Here is an 18,972-nt window from a genome sequence, read left to right as displayed (position 1 = left end):
TTGGAGTCAAATGGGTGAATGTATAAACTGGGATGCATATGAGCACAGGGTCTTTCTGACCCAAAGAAAGCCAGTGCTGAAAGAGTTGTAAGGAAAACTGGCAGTCTCAAATCCACGGACAGGAACAATTTAGGCATGTGTGCAAGCACACAGCCATAGAATAAGCTAATCAATACAAGGTACACTTTCAGACTAAAGACTAAGAAGCTTATTTCTGAACACACTGTCTACCTAAATGGTATTGAGCTAAGTGATATTATCAAATACCTTTAGCCCCAATGCATCTCTCAAATAACTTTCTATAGTATATACTCAGTCTGTAGCTGAATTTGTTCAATATCCAGATGCTATTTGTAGACTTGACAGCTGTTGGTGGGATCCAGTGAGTTATAATAATAATAATAATAATTTATTATTTATACCCCGCCCATCTGGCCGGGTTCCCCCAGCCACTCTGGGCGGCTTCCAGCAAAACAGAAATTCTAAAATACAGAAATCCATCAAACATTAAAATACAGAAATCCATCAAACATTAAAAGCTTCCCTAAACAGGGCTGCCTTGAGATGCCTTCTAAAGGTAATAATAATAATTTATTATTTCAAGGCATATTATTTCAAGGCAATTTATTATTTCAAGGAGTTCCCACTTTCCTCCGCACCTCCCAAAGCAAACCACCTATTGTTCGTATCAGCTTCAATAAGAAATGTCCAGGTTTTAAAAATAAACTCTGCATGTAACTGTTTCCTTGGAAAAGTTATTGTCTCTCCAAATTGCTATGAAATTTGTTGATACAGTGGTACCAAGACATCAGTTACATTGTCATGATGAAATGATACCTGGCTGGGCTGTTAAAGAATCTGATGAAATATTGCTACAATGTAATATGCAATACAACGTATCTGAAGAAGTGTGCATGCACACGAAAGCTCATACCAATGACAAACTTAGTTGGTCTCTAAGGTGCTGCTGGAAGGATTTTTATTTATTTATTTATTTATTTGTTTCTGCTACAATGTAAATTAGCCTTTTGGGGAAAACGTCAATAAATATGGCATGCAATAAGAAAAGGACACATAGGTGAGATACAGTCAACTGTTTGACCACACCTGGTATGCAGCAGCATCTCCCTTACTGCTTGGAATCACTGCAGGGATCACTGCAATGTAGATATATGGCTCAGAGTGCCTAAGAGATGACATTATGAACAAGTTATGCAATAATTACTGCAAAGCTATGTCCAGTAGATGTGTCTTGCCTTGTAAATTTAGAGAAAAGTATCTATGTCAATATGTGACAGCAAGAACAGAGAGACTTCCACTACAGTACTTTAAAGACTTCCCTATTAGTCTCTAAAGTGTCACAATATTCTTTGTTGTTTTGTAATTAACCAAGCACTGGCCCTATGAAGCCCTCATGTGAATGCAGATGCATTTAAAATAATCAACCGTTAACTCACACACAGAGCTCTTATCATGATTAAAAACAGAATGCAATTAAACATTTGCTTAACTACTTGAATCCTGGCTGTTTTGTGGTTTGGTAAATTAAGATATCACTGCACGGAAAGCACCAGCTCATGATGATTTTCTAAAAGCATGTGTAAGTGGTTGGCTGGATTGAAGCCTAAATATTCTGTTCCTTGGAACACTCAAAACTTTGACAAGATAACTCATATTATTGATCTTTTGGTCATAGCTATCTTCAAAAGAACAAGTTTATTAATGAATTTATTTCTACTTATATATATATTCTACTTCATGACTAATGCCATGAAGAAAGATTAAACAAAAACTCAAAGGAAACAGTCAAGGCAAACAGCAATTCTCAGAGATTTCATCATTCATTTAAATAGAGGGACAAGATCCATCCATGCTGATATGGATCAGGTTCTTTCCTAAAAATAAATGGGATGGGCTTTCCAAGCAGTGCTATAATGTGGAAGGTTTAGAAATATCACACCACAAGAAAACAAAGGCCGTGTAATGCAAATTTGGAATACAGCAGATTAAGAATATCATACAAAGATGTCTCACCATAGCTGCCAAGTTATCCCTTTTTTAAAGGGATTTTCCCTTATGCTGAATAGGCTTCCTCGCGAGAAAAGGGAAAACTTGGCAGCTATGCACTGTCTCACACATCTGTGAGTTAGATGAGTAGAACTCATTCATGTTTGCAGTTTATGAGCTCTTGAGATTAACCTCAAATATAGCCTGTTTTTACTTTTTTAAAAGTTACATCTACCATCATGGCATAGCTGCCAAGTCTCCCGTATTCCCCGGGAAACCCCCGTTTTTCCAGCTGTTCCCAGCCGAAAAAAATGGATTTTTTTGTTTTCCCCCAGTTTATTCTGGCGCGGTGGCCATTTTGGAACTGGGCAAAGCAGCATCAAAAGTCGCTTCTGAGCATGCTCCGCCCAGTTTCAAAATGGCTGCAGTGCGACTTCTAGTGTGACGGCCATTTTGGAACAGGGCAGAGCCGCATCAAAAGTCGCTTCTGAGCATGCTCCGCCCAGTTTCAAAATGGCGGCAGCGCTACTTCCGGTCTGCTACTTCCGGTCCAGTCCCTTATTTCTCAGGCCGGAACTTGGCAGGTATGCATCATGGTTATATGAAAACTTCCACATATTCCTACAATACATATTCCTACATATGTCATGGAGTTAATCTTTATTGGTTTCGTTTTTAATTTTGCCACAACTCCTTGGGCTATTTCTCTAGGAAAGGCTACTAGTAAACTTTAGAATAAAGTAAAATCAAATAGCTAGCAAGGACGACTTGTCTGATATTTTTGGAAATACATAGCATGCCAGACAGAATATGTCCAAAATTGAACCAACAGTGGTAGCACGAATACGGTACTTCCATAGTCTATTTCATCTAAACTCATTCTTCTCCATTAGTTCCACACAATTATGAAATTAGAGTATCATAAAAATATGAATGCTATTCTAGTAAATTCTAATATATTGGATTCATTGAAATTAATCAACATAGCTAAGTTAGGTTTGTTAATTTCACTGGGCCTGCTCTGCATAAAACCTAGCAGAATACCAATCACCATGCTTATACTCTAGCTAAGGTTAGTTGTAAATAAATCACACCAATAAGACTTAGTCACAGCTGCCTTTAGCTGGAAACTACCTACACATTTAATGTTTCAAATTTTGACTAATGAACATTTTTTCAAACTTATTCTCTTCTATTTAAACTGCACTTTTCAAAGATCCAGATCTATAGTATGTATTCGTATTCCTATACTGCGTTAATAAACTGCATTGTAATTTGTATTACATTGGTGCAAGTGAATAGTCATCTATGAATATTCATGTAGACAGATACACATAAACTGCAACAGATTTAAACTTTCACAGATGCAATTTTACATTCTACATGTCATTTTTACAAGCATTTAATTTATTAGCATCTTAAGCAATATTCAAGTTTCCCTTTTAGCACCCAAATCCTGTTCATACTTACTCAGAAGTACACCCCCACTGAGTTCAATATGACCTGTTCTCTATTAAAGTTATATAAAGGTAAAGGGACCCCTGACCATTAGGTCCAGTCATGACCGACTCTGGGGTTGCGACGCTCATCTCGCATTATTGGCCGAGGGAGCAGGCGTACAGCTTCCAGGTCATGTGGCCAGCATGACAAAGCCGCTTCTGGCAAACCAGTACAGCACACGGAAACGCCGTTTACCTTCCCGCTGTAGCGGTTCCTATTTATCTACTTGCACTTTGAAGTGCTTTCGAACTGCTAGGTTGGCAGGAGCTGGGACCGAGCAACAGGAGCTCACCCCATCGCGGGGATTCAAACTGCTAACCTTCTGATCGGCAAGCCCAAGAGGCTCTGTGGTTTAACCCACAGCGCCACCTGCATCCCCATTAAAGGTATCCCCATAAGCAAATATTTGTATTCCGTTTATGACCCAAATACTGTTGTGGATATATTGGCATTTCCACACAATGAATCATAGGAACATAAAAAGCTGCCTTAAATTACATGAATCAGTGCTAGCTACAAATAAACACCATGTGGGATACGCAAGAGAGACATAATTCTATAGCTGAATCTGCTATCAAGCTACAAATCTCTCTTTCTCTTTCTCTCTCTCTCTCTCTCTCTCTCTCTCTCTCTCTCTCTGTGTGTGTGTGTGTGTAGAGTTGAGTATTAATACAACTCATATAGAGAAAATCTGCCTCAAAAGCAATTATCAGTAGGTCCATCCTTAATTTATACATGGGTTGGCTCCAACTCCTTATATATTGAATTCCTAACATATGTTTGTTCATAATTCTAAGTCTCAGCTCCATTATTACCATGATTGACTAACCAAGCTATGTTTGAATGTCAGTGAGAAATTCAATATATTAAGTCAGGTAATGTATGACAGAAAATAGTAAAGGAGAAAGCCCTGTGTCTGCAAATAAAATTACTGTAAATGCACTGTTGCTTTAACAGGTCCCTGTAGCAGAGAATAAAAATGTCAGAAGTGTGTGGGGGTGGGGTGGGGGTGGAATCCCCACTCTGATGTGAGGAATCTTCATTTTCAATCCAAATTACATAGAACAAGTCAACAGCTTACAGGTGCTTGCAGAGCACAGCAACAGTTACTTATGATTTATGCTAGTCAGCCAAACCAAATACTGCAGGTGAAAGCAGAAACAAGTTCCTAATCAATCTGAGGAAATGTGTTCATTACTCCACATACGGTCGCCACTCACTATATCCCATCAGATGTAAAGCTATTAACATGCACCACACTAACCATTTTTACTTAAACTATGGCAAACCCTGTGAAGAAAGTGGCAAAAATAGAAAACAATTTGAAGTTAAGTGAATTTTTGAAGTGGGAATTAAAAATAAATAAATCTCTTGATGTACAGGTGGTATTTAACAGCAGTTAAATTGGCTAAAATGTATAGACCAAAAAATGAATATTGGAAATGTAAGGAAAAGGAGGGTACTTTTTACCACATGTGGTGGACATGTAAAGAGGTAAAAGCTTTCTGGGAAATGATAAACAATGAGTTAAAAAAATGTTTAAAAACACTTTTGTTAAAAAACCAGAAGCTTTCCTACTGGATATAGTGGGTAAAGAGATACCGAAACAAGATTTAAAAAATTGTTCTTATATGCTATAACTGTGGCAAGAATTTTGTTAGCCCAAAAATGGAAACAACAGGAATTACCAACAAAAGGAGAGTGGCAGATGAAATTTATGGACTTTGCAGAACTGAGATTGCATACACGTTATATCTTTTAAGCAGTTGAAGCTTATTTTCCCCCTCAAAGTACTGTAGTTTGTTAAGGGTCACTGGGAACTGCAACTTTGTGAGGGACAAGCTACAGTGTGCAGAATTCTTTGAGGGAAAGAATATGCTTTGAATATGCAATAAATGTATAGTTTGCATGAAGTCTTAGTCTGAATCTGACAATTTCTTTCAAATTTCAGAGCTAAATTTATCCGTGTTTCACTGATAGCTATAGGGTTAAGAAAGCCTGTGGATGAATGAGGAATGGTTCACTTATATTCCTCCTCTGATGAAATTGTAGAGTGTTTTTTTCTCCATCCTCTATCAATATAGCTTTTAGATAGTTACTGGAACTTCTTGAGAGCAAAGCAAAGTCAAATTTTTGGCTAACTTATAGCATACCTCCTAAGTAGCCTCATGGGATCTTTCACATGACAATGTTACACAATTGTGTTATTATCGTATTTTCCATCAACTTAGAAGAAATGGATTTCTATTTATTCTTTTCATGAGTAATTCTGTAAAACACTGTTGTTATATTGTTCAAAGATAACACTGGAAGCAGCAGGAGAGAGGCAATTGAGTAATCCATCTCTCTTGAGAGGAATAAGACACGGTTGGTCTCTCTGTACTGGCTGGCACAAATACTTCAACATCAATCTACTATTTGGAAACAGAGGGTCTTTTATACTTTGTTTATGCCTTTTGCAAGGATACATCTCAAAGTTTTTGGACTACAGAAGCAGGTTCGCCTACAAAGGAACCAATCAGTAAAGCAGTCCCCTTTTGCCTAATTTTATTATAACCATTTTTGTTTGTGTATATCCAAAATACTTTCATATTGTTGTTGTCCAACTCTTCATGACCCCATGGACCAAAGCACGCCAGGCACTCCTGTCTTCCACTGCCTCCTGCAGTTTGGTCAAACTCATATATTCATATATTCATATATTCTAACCTTAAAGAATGAATTGGAATATGTGAAAATATTTTCAGAGACTTGGAAGTGGTGTGCTTCAACTGTTATTGCATGTGAAATTTTATTCAATAGCATGGCCTATGCCAGGGTGTTGTTTTTTCCAGCAGGAACTCAGTTCCTGCACCTTTCAGGTGGGTGCCATTGCCATTATAAGAGAACAAGGTGAGTTCCGGTACCTCTTTTCCTAGAAAAATAGCACTGGTCTATACTCACATTTTGCGTGGAATTGTAAGCTCTGGGCAGTACTCTGAGAAAACCCAAATAGCTTCCAACAAATGTTTGGATAGAGTCAACAACAATGAGAGCATATTTTCCCTCCTCTCCCTACTCTTCATATGATGCAGAAAGGGATAACCAGAATGGAATTTCACTGGCCCTTGTATAAAGCTGATTGGAAGAAGATGCAGAACAGACAAAAGAAAGTACTTTTCCAAACAGTGTATAAGCTCTCCGTGGAATTTGTCAGCACAAGAGTCTACAATACATAGGCACATTAGCAATTCAAAAATATGTTTCATGGTGTCCATTTTAACCCCCGAACTTATCGTCAACTTTATTACATATAAAGTAGATTTTGTATTGCTATTTTACAGTTGAATGAAACCAACATTGTGTGTGTTCAAATCAGTGTCACTCTAGTTGCTCTTTGAAACCAGCTTCAATGCAGATGATCACTGTGGCATTTACAAGGGGCTTTGCAGGCACCAATGATAAGCTATTAAGTGGGCCTGCAAACCTCACTTTTGGCAGGGAACTGCAATACCCACAGCTGACTCCATATATGATGTCAGGTTAAGGCAGGTAGCTGAGGCTTGGCTGGAACAGCTTCATGGGTGAAATGAGGATTGTCAGGCCTAATTAGGCTTGCAGACTGGAATTTTAACATTGCTGCATTAGGGTCTCTTAAATACATTTCAGTTTTGGTGAATAGTTAAGCTGTAACTTATGGATGAGCTGAGAGTCTGGTGGACCTTGAGTAAAAACCCTGTGGCTGAGAGGGTGGATGTGTCTGAATTAAAACGAGTTGATATATTACATATATATTATTAACTTTTTATTGATGTAACATTTTATATGTAACTGTATTTTTGTAATATTTCATTTAAGTAGTCTGTTGTTGCTTCCGTATTCTGTACACAGCTTAGAGATATTTTTAATATATTAAGTGGTATAGAAATTGAATCATCATCAATCAACTTATGCTATTTATTGTTATTGCCTTACGTATGTGTTGAATTTTTTACTATTAATAGACCTTTGGTTTAATTAGCTTTGCATCCATATAGATATGAATGGAATTATTCTTTCCAATGAAGGAAGTTTCCAACAATATATCCAATAGATTGATTTCCCAAACAGGTGTGACCACTGTATCACCTACCTTGAGCACCAAAAACACATGAAATCATACTGTTGCTGCTGGAAGATTAAAGTGCCTGTGTTTGACATGCCATAAGTTACAGAACTGTACTCTAAAAGAAGAGTGGCTATTATCCAAGCTAGGATTAAACTCTGTGACGAATAGTGTTTAGAAAGCTACAAATATAGTGGCTACATCTAGGAATGATACATAGTAGGGAAAGTTCAATATATTAAAATAGCAAAATCTTGACATGCCCCTTAAGATGCTTTTGTTGACAAAAAAGAGGTGACCAGAAAACAGAAAGTGGGGGAGATAACATCAGAACAACTCCCTAATTAACGAGAAAAGTGAAGAGAAATCAAGTTCCTCAATCCCCTATTTAGCATCAGTAATAAGGAATGCAAAATTTCCCATATTTTACATGTTTTAAATTTCCTTCTATATAACTCTAATGGTCCTAATTATCCACTTAGTAAATGACTTCATGGAAATATTAAACACTGACACAGCAGTAAAGGGGTTAATTGCAAGGACTATTTGTTTAATTAGAAGTTTAAGCATGAACAGACAACAATTCAAGACACAATGGGAAAGAGATCTTGGTGTGACAATTGAGGAACAAAACAAGATATATTGTGCTTTTCAGTGAAAAGAGTATTGTTAAGTTTGCCGGTGTAAGAGGCACTACATAAGTTACTGTTTCAATGGTATCTGACACCCACTAGGCTGAATAAGATGTTTTCAATAACACAATTTAAATGTTAGAAGCGTAGTGTTCATCATACAGATGTCATCAATATTTGGTGGGAATGTCAGATATGTCATAATTATGGAATTCACATTTTAACAACCAATACAGACACTGCAGGATACAGCATGCGTTTCAAAGCAGAATAACTTTATAGTAAAGTATTCTGAACAACTGTGCATCTTTAATAAAGAATCTATTTATGCAAAAATGGTCTGGGCACAACATTAGGGAAAAATAAAGCCCCCATAAATCTTTAAATGTATTGAAGAAGCCAGGATACACAGGAAAAAGTGATATTTCATTTAAAAAATCATATAGCTGGTAGTCAGGCTTGCTTTCTAAAATAGAGGAATACTAACTGTGGCATATGAATGTCAAACAATCCATTTATTGATGAATCCCAAGCTGAAATTAAGATTGCCGGAAGAAATATCAACAACCTCAGATATGCTGATGACACAACCTTGATGGCAGAAAGTGAGGAGGAATTAAAGAACATTTTAATGAGGGTGAAAGAGGAGAGCGCAAAATATGGTCTGAAGCTCAACATCAAAAAAACAACAACACTAAGATCATGGCCACTGGTCCCATCATCTCCTGGCAAATAGAAGGAGAAGAAATGGAGGCAGTGAGAGATTTTACTTTCTTGGGCTCCTTGATCACTGCAGATGGTGACAGCAGTCACGAAATTAAAAGACGCCTGCTTCTTGGGAGAAAAGCAATGACAAACCTAGGCAGCATCTTAAAGGGCAGAGACATCACCTTGCCGACAAAGGTCTGTATAGTTAAAGCTATGGTTTTTCCCAGTAGTGATGTATAGAAGTGAGAGCTGGACCATCAAGAAGGCTGATCGCTGAAGAATTGATGCTTGCGAATTATGGTGCTGGAGGAGACTCTTGAGAGTCCCATGGATTGTGAGAAGATCAAACCTATCCATTCTTAAGGAAATCAGCTCTGACTGCTCCCTTGAAGGACAGATCCTGAAGCTGAGGCTCCAATACTTTGGCCACCTCATGAGAAGAGAAGACTCCCTGGAAAAGACCCTGATGTTGGGAAAGATTGAGGGCACTAGGAGAAGGGGACAACAACAGAGGATGACATGGTTGGACAGTGTTCTCAAAGCTACCAACATGAGTCTGACCAAACTGGAAGACAGGAGTGCCTGCCGTGCTCTGGTCCATGGGGTCACAAAGAGATGGACACGACTAAACGACTAAACAACAACTCTTATTTATTTTTATTTAAACTATATATAAATACCAAATTTCCCTAAGAGGTGTATATAAAAATTTAAAAGCATACAATAGATAAAGCATACAGGTAAAATTAATTAAAAAACCAATTCACTTTATTTAAAAGGCTGCTAAAATAGAAATGCCTTTGTCAGGTGCCTGAAGTTCAATAGAGCAATTTCCCTCAACACCTATTCCCCTTACAGAGCTACAATTCCCAGATTTACATGGGAAGTGGGCTAACAGTCAAACCATTCTGATAATGTAAGGGCCATTGCACTTAATTCTACAAAATGAAGTACAAATGGATTTCCAAGCAACTGCTAGAATCCCTGTGTAAATTGAGAACTGTGACCCATTTTGATAATATTGTATACATTTTGATAATATTGTATACTCCATGTATATTGTCTCCCTGCTTATTTAACTTATATGCAGAATTCATCATGCGAAAGGCTGGACTAGATGAATCCCAAGCAGGAATTAAGATTGCCGGAAGAAATATCAACAACCTCAGATATGCAGATGACACAACCTTGATGGCAGAAAGCGAGGAGGAATTAAAGAACCTTTTAATGAGGGTGAAAGAGGAGAGCGCAAAATATGGTCTGAAGCGCAACATCAAAAAAACTAAGATCATGGCCACTGGTCCCATCACCTCCTGGCAAATAGAAGGGGAAGAAATGGAGGCAGTGAGAGATTTTACTTTCTTGGGCTCCTTGATCACTGCAGATGGTGACAGCAGTCACGAAATTAAAAGACGCCTGCTTCTTGGGAGAAAAGCAATGACAAACCTAGACAGCATCTTAAAAAGCAGAGACATCACCTTGCCGACAAAGGTCCGTATAGTTAAAGCTATGGTTTTCCCAGTAGTGATGTATGGAAGTGAGAGCTGGACCATAAAGAAGGCTGATCGCCGAAGAATTGATGCTTTTGAATTATGGTGCTGGAGGAGACTCTTGAGAGTCCCATGGACTGCAAGAAGATCAAACCTATCCATTCTTAAGGAAATCAGCCCTGAGTGCTCCCTGGAAGGACAGATCATGAAGCTCAGGCTCCAATACTTTGGCCACCTCATGAGAAGAGAAGAATCCTTGGAAAAGACCCTGATGTTGGGAAAGATTGAGGGCACTAGGAGAAGGGGACGACAGAGGACGAGATGGTTGGACAGTGTTCTCGAAGCTACGAACATGAGTTTGACCAAATTGCGGGAGGCAGTGCAAGACAGGAGTGCCTGGCGTGCTATGGTCCATGGGGTCACGAAGAGTCGGACACGACTAAACGACTAAACAACAACATACTCCATGTTGCATCAACACCATGAGGAGTTGGATAAAGAAGTCAGATAAGGAACATATATTTTACTAGATACAGTATCTTTTCACCAGAATTACCAAGGTTGCTTTGGATGCTTACAAAAAGAAAAGAAAAAAAGCTTAATGTCACATCTGAATCTATCAGAGAACTCTAAATGGCAGTAGACAAGCAGAGACACATTAATTTGTCATTTCTTAGCACCAATTAGTAATTAAATGGTTGGTTTAGGGGCTAATTGAATTTTCCATGTGCTGCTTAGCATCACTTCAAAGCCATTATGGGATTTAAAATACAGACCCATGTCGTATTTTCAGATGCCTGAAGTTATGCAAGCAATTTTACAAGACCAATCTTTTTGTCAAGGTGGCTGCTAAAACATAGTTTAGCACAATAAGGTCAAGACATAACAATTTACAGGTTTTCACATTCCCACCTCCCTTCTCCTACACCATGGCCATGAGACATTGGGAAGCTTCCTGCAACCATTAACCATTTTTTTACAGTGTCCCTAAACTCTAAATAATGTTGATTATGGTTTGCTTAAACAAGTCAGCTTCTTAAGAACAGAAAAGAGTAGCCTTACACGCTATTTCCCATGAGCTTAAGCTGGTTTATTTCCAAAGAACCATAGTTAAAATTAATCACCATATTTTGGTTTTGGACACCAGGGCAAACTGCAATTAATCTAAACCAGAAAAAAACCAGAAATCCTTCATACATATGGATCTAAATCTCATCAGGCTAAACAAGGGATGTCAAATCAGCTTCATTTGTTGTCACAGTGACATTACGTATCCAAATTTTACTGACTGTATGATGGTGTCACTGTTACTAGAAAAAAGGTAGACTGGAAACAAAAAATGTGACAAAAGCCACAGCTGATTAAAGCTACAAACAGCAACAAACTAGTTTTACACAAATATGGTTTTAGGTAACATTCAGGTAACATTTTATCCATCTTAAAAGCTCTCTTTTGCACCAAAAATATTCATTATGAACATCTGGCATAGTCCTACGATTAATACATCTTTCCGCACAAAATTACCATTCATTGTAGTTTATCCTGCTTTGATTGAAAGTATTTTGTGATTTATACGATGAACTACAGCCAGCCCCTATCTGATTTAAACTATCAAGTTGTAAATTAATATGGTGCCACATAGTGATCCTAATGGTATTGAATTATCTGAATCTTTTATATAATGGATGGGAAACCAAATAAGAGATACAGTTGGTTAAAATTCAAAAAGAAACTATGTGAAAGGAAGGTCAGAAGTCTCTGATTGAACACACTGAATCTAGATAACCCCTACTGCAAAAAGGACCTGTTAGACAAATGTGGTATGAAGTCTTTCTGCTTATTTGTTGTTTAATTTATTCAACTTCTAGCCCATCATACCTCAGGGGTTCATGAAAACCAACAGGTTTTTCTTTACCCTGTCCCTATGCTTAATCCAAAAATGAGTGAGAATTAGTGATGTATCAAACATCACCATTACCCTGTGGGATAGCTCAGCTGGTAGAGCATGAGACTCTTAATCTCAGGGTCATGGGTAGAACCCCACATTGGGTAAAAAGAGTCCTGCATTGCAGGGGGCTGGGCAAGATGACGCTTGTGGTCTCTTCCAACTCTACATTTCTGTGATTCTACGATTCTATGAAACTTGACCCATCCATTTAATGAGACTTTATACTTCCATGAAAGGAGTGGCCATTTCTCCTGGTTCTTTGGAAGACGCAGGGGGGTTGACTCTTCCCAGGGCTTCTTATCATCTGGATCTCAGTTCTGGCACCTGTCAGGTGGGCACCATTGCCATTATAAGAGAACAAGGGAGGTGTTCGTGGTGAGTTCTGGCACTTTCACCCCCTTGAAAAACAGCACTGACTCTTCCTATAATCATAATCGTTATGAAGCTGGCCAAGGGGAGCATGGATGTTCCTCCTTTTAACTTTTAAAAGTTGTGTGTTCTGCAGCCTCCCTTGCCAGCATATTCCCTGGAAAGGACAGGGTGGTCATTAAATCATGGTATCTTCCTACATGCATTCCATGAACACATGCTGGATGAGGGGTGGGGAGTGCCTGCAGTGTGCTAGAGGGCAGGTCAAGGATTCTTTTAAAGTTCAAAGAAAAAACACTCACATCCCTTAGACACACTGTGGATAACGTTGCTGGATTCTTATCAGGCCCAGCCAGCATGGACAGTGATCAGGGGATGATCGGGCCTGTAGTCCAACAACACCTGTAGGGCCGATATTAATAATTAGTTTCCTGACAGATAACTATACATTTTTCTAAGTCTTCAATTTAAACTTTTCCAGATTTCTTTCTAGAAGTTACGCTCACATTATTACTAGAGAAAAAAACTATAGACTGTGCAGTGCTTCTTTCCTGGTTCTTTTTTTACATCAATTTTATTCTTTGGGCCAACATTCAGAAACAGGTAGACAAGACATGATGCAGTACATAAGCATACAGAAGAATCTTAAATGTATGAATTACAGTGGAACCTCGGGTTGCGGACATAATCCGTGATGGAGGCACGTCCACAACACGCAGCATTTGCATACTGCAGCGCCGCGTCTGCGCAGGCGCCAGTGCAATTTGGCACTTCTGCACATGCGCGAAGCTCAATTTAGCACTTCTGTGCATGTGCGAGCAGCAAAATCCAGAAGTAACCTGTTCCGGTACTTCCTGGTTTCCCGCGGTCCGCAATCCGAAAACATGTAACCTGAAATGTCTGTAACATGAGGTATGACTGTATGAATAAATCTATCTCTTCAAAGTGGTCAGGAGAAAATGATTTATTCACTCAAGGACTATCCTATAAAAACTTAAATCTCTCCTAAGTCGAGAAAAAAATCTATTTCAATCAGCTACATGCAGGGAACAGATGATTTATGTAGACGTTTCCAAAGATTTCTTCTCAAAGGTAAACTAATAAAAGAGGAGAATCAGATTACAGTCTATGATGGGGTGGATTTATATTAGAAAATATACTACCATGTTGTCCAGTATCGTCTTTGTAATATTGCCCAATGTTGCAAGCCTTACAGGTCAAGATAACAGGTAGCTAAAGAGAATGGAATGTTTTTGGGTGTGTCACTGTCCCCATCGAGATTGCACTGCAATTAGTTGCCAGATAGCTGCATATCCATTGAGAGGTTACCACATTGTTAAAGACCTGGACCACTCTTGACCACAATTTTCATATATCTATTGAACAGCTTCCTGGAAGAGCAGGCAAGGACACTCAGATATCAATCACCTTCTGTAACTATGACATCAGGTGACAACTTCATGAAGCTGTCAGATGACTGTGCCCTTTCAAAGGGGTTCACTGCAAACCCCACGGCCACATTTTTTCTATGTACAATTACGCAAGAAGTGTCATCACACCACCACTTCCAGGGGCTTTTCTTTTTAAGTCAAAAGTTTTCAACAAACACAGTAAGGGCCACACTTTCTAGTTACTGTGATATTTGGTGGTTTAAAAGAAAGATATTATGAGGAAAGGCCTTGGACTACCCTGTAAGTTCTTCAGATCAATTTCAATCTGTTAAGAGCAGGTGGCTTTTATTAGGAGCTTTCCTATAATTTCCACATGGAGTTGGGATGGGGTAGAATTGCTGGTAGTGGGACATATCAAGGCTGTTTCATCCACCCCTGATTGCAAAGCTGTAGAGCTAGCACAGAGGATGCTCTCTTCCTTGTTCCTGCCAGTTTAACCGCTCCTGGAGCTGGAAAAACAATAAATTCCTGCTCTGACCATCTGGCTCCCAAAGATACTCAGGCAGACACATTCTGGACCAGTAGGAGTTTACAAGTCATCTTTAAGGACAGACAAGCGTACAGTATATTTAATTCCTACTATTAAATAAAAAATAAAAGCAGTATACTGTAAAATATATAGCCTACATAAACAGATTTTAGCTGCTATGTGTCTGGCACTGAAATGATATCAAGGTGAACCTCTCTGTTGAGGGCTTTACACAGCTAGGGTGCCACCACTGAAAAAGTCCTTCTCTAGTTTCCACCCACTGCACTTTACCTGAGAGTGACAACTAGAGAACAGGATTTCCACCCACTGCAGAACTTTTTTACCCTACTTCTTGGCCTTTGGCAACACTCTTCTGTACTTCCCCTGTTTCCTGAGACCTGTTCTCATTCAGCTGCCTAATCTTGTCTCAAGTTGCTATTTGAGAGACAATGTGGAATTTTACTTCCAGTCAAACTGAATTCCCTCACATTTTTTTCTATTAAAATCCATGGTCGGTTTCATTTTCTAAACAACTTAGTCTGATTTGGAAATGCTCAGTCAAACTTCCAAATAACTCCTTAGCCACTAATTCCTTGGGTGCATATTCTTAATACAGTTGTATATAAAAGTAACTGCATTTTTCACAACACTTCTTAGACCTGAGCTGACTGAGAATACAGTGTAGGTGTAGCAGTATGTTGCGCAGCCACGCACACACAGAGACACATTTCCTATTGTGCATTACCCAATTTTTGCTTCAGAAATCCCTGTTCATGAAATTCCTTGGAGAGGTACCTCATCATTTATTAATAAAAAAAATACAAGATAAAGGCACAGGTATTAGGGGATTCATCCCTGTACTCAAAATGCAATATATCAGTCTTCTGGGTTAGTAGAGATCTCACCCTTTATGCCTTAGCCTGCCTTGGTTCTTTCTCTGGAGGCAGAGAATGGGCTATACCTTTAGTAGCTCGTACACTTTCAAATATATTTTAGTCATTATGGAAGTAGTCCAACATGTATCCCATTTTGAAACAAACTCATGTCCCATAAGCAAAAAGTCAGCTATTAGATGAGAAAGGTATGATGCAACTAAGATAGGCTCCAAATGAATTAATGCTGTTTTAACAAACAAATCTATGGATCCAACCAGCCTCTAAAAGAGAATTATTGATGCTGCGGGAATCAACAATAAGAGCAGAACCAAAGTCTCCTCTATGTCTTACATGTCATAAATATTAAACAAATGCTGTCTGTTACAATGAAGACTGAATAAGATTTTACTTTGAATCTGTCTCCCCAATGGACTCTGGTATGTATTATAAAATATTTGTTACAAAGTTATCAAGTTTGATGGGCAAGGATTATTATTATATTTATTTATACCCCACTCATTTCCCTGACAGGGGCTGTAAAACAGAGGGGGGGCAGATCTATCTGATCTATTAAAACATTTAGATCATTACAAACATGATGCCCACACCCACACACCATCCTCTCATCCATCATTGGTCACAAAGACTTTACTAAATCTCACCCTCATCCTCCTCAAACAACCACTGCATTCAGGTCTGAACTGGAGGTACAGAACAGTATCTTCAACTCCTGATTCAGATGTTGTGACTCAGGGGGAGGGGAGAAGTAAACAAGGCAATATGGACTAATAAAATTAACAGCCTAAACTTCACTCAGTAAAATTCTGGGTGGGCAGAATATGTGGAGGGATAACTGTCACTTGATATTCAATACACTATGGCTGTGTTCAGCTGTAATGATAAACTATGACTTGGTGTTGCATCATGAACCCAGATTTTGTCCCTTCCATTTCCCTTTCCACCCATAGTGCTACTGCAAGGAGACTGGAAAATGTCACTTTCATTTTTAACTACAGTAACTGCTGTTTACTGTTGTGTCCAAACTAGGACAAATTGTGCTTAGTCTAAACCAGTGGGTTTTTTAAAAGAAAAGAAAAAAAAGGTGCTGGATCTCACCATGAAGTTGTTACATTAAGTGGCATACTTTTAACATGGGGGTTACTGGTACTGAGTACCATTGAGTACCATCAGAGAAAAGGACTGGTCTTAACCATGGTTAGTGAAACAAGCCACCTTCATGCCATGGTTTATGCAGTTTTGTTCTCTTCAATGTGGCTATTCCAGGGGAAGATGGGGTGGGAGGGAAGCAAAAGCCTGAGGTCAAAGTTTAAGATTACATCTAAACCAGGTTTATACTGTCAAGAGCCAGCTGCTATTTCGTTCTTCTCTTGACCATCTATCTAATTCCACTTAGTAATTATGCAATCTTGTTTGCAACTTCATGTCACTGAATTTGTTTTCATCTTCTCTCCCTATGCTTTTAATTTTCATTGTGTTGATTAGTGATTATGGTTAGGGAGCCATCCGTTTTACTTTTTGTCTTCAAAGCATTTTAGGGACTTTTTATTCATGTACTGTTAATTATAACAGCAACTGCAAAGTAGGAAGAATTCCAGGAGAAAGAGGAAAGCAGGTGAAGCTCAAAGTACATTTGAGCTGGACTGTTTTCTCTTCTACATTGGACCATCTACCACTGACTGGTCTGATGGCTTGCTATATTTTTATATTGTTCATTCTGATTTTATTAATGCACTGTGATTTTACTTGTCTGCCATTTTAGAAGGATTTGTATCTTAAAAGGTGGAAGGATGATGGTACTGCTAATAAGAGTATAACAACAACAATTAGCAGCAGCACAGCGTAACAAAGAGAAAAACAAGGCCTATGAACTTAACACAATCCTGCCTTACCAAATGGTCCTCAGACGTTGCAGCCTAAAAGTTCTTTGTCTGTTGTAGCTATCTGGAAATGGATAAAGAGAGAGTACAGAAGTCAGGTGCTATGGTATAATTCCATCTGTTTCACATCAAAGATGGATCTCCACTGGATAGAGCAAAACCCATAAAGCACTGTAAGTTATTTCTTTCATGTAATGATTGTAAATTAAATCTTCATTAAGTCAATTTGCTGCTGATGCTAAGTGTTTCCTGCAAATGTACATTGCGACATTAATGTACCAAAATATTTTCAACTGATAATTCAATAGTTTGCAAATGAAGTAATATAAAATATTTCCTCCCTAGAAGCAAATCATCACAGGAAATTCGCCTGAAATGTGTTCTGTTACATGTTCTGAAAGTCATCTTTTCTCCTTGGATTAGCTCAATAGCAAATATCTGGTGTCTGATTAACTTTTTATATGCTTGGAATAAACAGATTGTCTGCAGCTATCTCACAGGGATGGAGGGAGTATGTTAATGCTCCTTGATCTCTCAATGGATTTTGATAAAATCAACCTGGTTACCTCCTGGAGCAGCTCAGAGGGTTGTTGCAAGTGAGAAACAGAGTGTTGTGGTGATTTCACTCCTATTTGAGAGAATGGTACCAGAAGGTGTTTGTTATGTACTAAACTTGAAACCTAGAATAGGCAGGTAGGATCCTAGAATGCAACAACTGATTGGCTTGCAAGAGAAGATCAATCAGGCTCCAGGAGGAAGTTAATCAGCCTATTAGGCTGGCAGGATCATAGAATTCAACAACTGATTGGCCTGCAGGAGAAGAGCAATCAGGCTGCAGGAGGGAAACAGAATCAGCCAATCAGACAGGACTCATTGTGTAAATAATGTCTATAAAAGCCTGAGGTTTGGGGGGAATTCAATCACTGTTTTACAAGCTGCAATAAAGAGCATGAAATCACAGCAGGACTCTGAGTATGTTTCAATGTTGTTGGAAGATTTCTACTTCAAAAATGGCTTTTTGGGCTGTGGTATCCCACAGGGTTCCATTCTGTTTCCCCAAGTTGTTTAACATCTATGAAGCTACTGGAGGAAGTCAACTGAAGTTTTGGTGTGTGTGGCCATCAATATGCTGATGATAGTCATTTCTCCTTCTCCATGTCTAAATCTGTCTCTAAATCAGACGAGATTTTGCAAGTGTTGGACCATGACTTACATAGCATTCACCTGGACAGTGGATGGAAATCTGTTGATGATGCCACAAACCCCTGCTGTAAAGCATGCTGTGACTTGGACATGTGTTTTCAGTCTTGTGACATGAGTTCTCTAGAATCCTCTACCCGCAGAAGTGAAGCAAATCCCCGCCTTGATATGTTTTGATGCTTGCTGAAAATCTTTCTTTTCTACCAAGTCTTCCCAAATTGGACTATTATGTTTCTGTAATCATCCATTCTTCCTGGTTTTTATATTCTTAATACTGCTAATTGATTGCTATTAGGTTTTACATTTTATTTCTGTACACGGCATGAGTACTATTGCATGTA

The 18,972-nt window shown here is 38.6% G+C and overlaps 1 protein-coding gene across 1 annotated transcript in view; it reads right to left on the bottom strand.

Annotated features, from left to right (window-relative positions):
- Nucleotides 1-18,972, bottom strand: part of CNTN1 (contactin 1) — a 149,052-nt gene that overhangs the window by 92,245 nt on the left and 37,835 nt on the right. The window contains exon 3 of the mRNA XM_035127315.2: nt 17,444-17,495. The gene's annotated coding sequence lies outside the window, so the exon portion shown is untranslated. The remainder of the gene's footprint in view (nt 1-17,443; nt 17,496-18,972) is intronic.

Source organism: Zootoca vivipara, chromosome 10, assembly GCF_963506605.1.
Source record: "Zootoca vivipara chromosome 10, rZooViv1.1, whole genome shotgun sequence".
Taxonomy (NCBI): Eukaryota; Metazoa; Chordata; class Lepidosauria; order Squamata; family Lacertidae; genus Zootoca; species Zootoca vivipara.
This window is presented reverse-complemented; position numbering and strand designations above follow the sequence as displayed.